This window comes from Nanorana parkeri, unplaced genomic scaffold (assembly GCF_000935625.1).
Source record: "Nanorana parkeri isolate BGI_ZX_2015 unplaced genomic scaffold, ASM93562v1 scaffold1406, whole genome shotgun sequence".
NCBI classification, from domain to species: domain Eukaryota; kingdom Metazoa; phylum Chordata; class Amphibia; order Anura; family Dicroglossidae; genus Nanorana; species Nanorana parkeri.
The window spans coordinates 175,053-177,541 of record NW_017307674.1 but is presented as its reverse complement, the minus strand read 5'-3'; positions in this window follow the sequence as shown (position 1 = coordinate 177,541).

Genomic DNA, 2,489 nt, shown 5'->3' with positions numbered 1-2,489 from the left:
ATATATGCTTTTATGCTATTAATATTTTAGAATTGTAGTCAATGGCTGGCAACCATGGTGAATAACTAGTAGAATATATAGAATATACAAAGACACCGGCACCCCAATAGTGAAGCAAATACATCTGTTTATTGGCGTATGAGTAGCATAGTGTGATACACTTAATGAGATGTTTCTGAGTCACACAGGATCCCCTTCATCAGGCAGTACAAGTGATGGTCTGCCGGAAGAAGGGGATCCTGTGTGAACCCGAAACGTTGCATTAAGTTTATCACACTATGCTACGCATACAGGTAGATACCACGGAACCTATATGCTATTTACCTTTCCTTTATAGAATGGTAAAATACAGTGTGATTGTGTTTCCATTTGTGGTGGAGGGATCAAGGGGGCATTAAAATTGGATGTTTTAATAAGAAACACAAAGATATTGTTTAGAAAACAAGGTGGATTTGCTATCTGTGGGTTTGGTTACATGGGACTTATTTAGATTTTGTGTTCACTTTTGGCAAGATTATTTAATGTGTGAAATGGAATGTTAATATCACTTCTTATTTGGGAGGAATAAGCAATTTTCTGATACATGGTAGGATTGGAAGCGCTACACAGTGTTTACTGATCCCTACTAGTGCGTCTCTGCTGTGCTGAGCCTGTGCTGTGCATCAAAGGAGAGGAGATTTTAAGCTAGATAGCCAGAATTAAGCAGTTTTGGGCAGGTGGATCAATGTGTGCATTTCTCAAACCTTGGGCCAGCAATATTACAATCCCTTTTCTGACATGGACAAAGCCCCTCTTCCCCAAAGACCCCATAGCAGCTGCATGGGCTTCTATAACTGTAGTTACACCCTTACCCCTTTACTAGTTAGGACAGCTTTATACTAATATTATACCTGATTTTAAAGTTTAAGGAAAGCCTGAACTGAGCCTGAGCCATTCTGATCTTCTGAAAATGCTAGTTGCCTGGTTGTGAAACTGATCTTCAAGATTCATTACTTTCTGGTCACCTGGAACAAGTATGCAGCAAGTGACATCAGACGAATGTCATGGATTCTGACCTGCACACTAGTTTCAAGTCAATGACAATGTGCTGATTCCGATGAAACAGCATGACAGCCAGGCAACTAGAACTTTGTGGCTGGAGAGGTCAACAAATGGTTGCCCATGTACTCCTCTCTGTACAGGTTTCCTTTGAGTGTTAATGTGGAATCATTTGATGAAAATATTTTAGAGCAGTGTACTGAATTAGTTCCAGTTATGTATCCATGGAAGTTGTCACAGTTGTAGCACAGTTGTCATATTTGGAGATATTATATACTGTGAACTATTCTAGATACTGATAGTCTCACACACCATACAAAACACCAGACAAGCTTATAATGGTACACTGGGCTCTAACATGAATGCAAATCAAGCCTGACTGTAAATCCAAGTAGTCCACAACACTCACCGCTCAGATTCTGCAGTCGGATCCATATTAAGAGGAACCTCCAGGTGATGGCAAAAAGCTTGCTCCCACCTGTATGAATTTTTGTCCAAGAAGAGCCACACTCAATGCTTCCTCCAAATTAATCCAAATTTTATTTCAGTCCATTGAGCGGCATACACCTTCCAAAACTCCCCAGAACGAAAGAAACTCTCTCCTTACATGTTTCACCCACAGGGCTTAATCATAGGAATGAAAATCTGACTGTAAATCCATCTACACTTATAGTATGTTTTGTTTGTTGCTGTAAAAACTAGCAACAGCAATTTTCTATGTTTTTTCGCTTACTGGTAGATCAAAAAAGGCTAAAAGCACCAGCATTGTCCCTGTCCATGGTGCTGCAGTTACTATGGTCCTGTGTTTAAAGGGATAGTATATTGCATTAACAGCACTATAAAAACATTGTCGTACTTTTTGATGGGACTTTCACATTTTTATATTCTTGCTCTTTCACATTTCTGTAATTGCATAAAATCTAGACATTTGTAGATTCCACGCTCCCAGAAGAGTCAAATGCTGAAGACTTTGCCGAAGGCTGAGCAGCTTTAAGACAGCAGAGTTCAGACTTGACTCACCACAGAGATAAGTATTCAGTAACTTCTACTACAGGAATGATTTAATTTCTTTGGGTGAAGTGCTTTACGTGTATTTCCACTTTTACAGACAAATTTGAAAAAACCCCACTATGAGTTTATGTGTTCCTATTCACACAGTATACCTAAAAATATTTTCTTTAAAAAAATATTTCCTATCTTTTAGATGTATCTGTGTAGCTGTCTTTTGGAGCCCTGTACACTTTTCTAGTTACAGGAAACTTTGTCTTTCCCCATAGAAAGACTAGGGACACTCCTCTTATTACCATACAATGCTTCTAGATCTTTAACCCTTTGTTAATAGTAGAGCTGCACCGATACAGATACTAGTATCAGTGTCAATACCGAGTATTTGGGCGGAGTACTCGTACTCGCCCAACTGCTTTGATACTTACCTCCGACTTCTGGTCTGA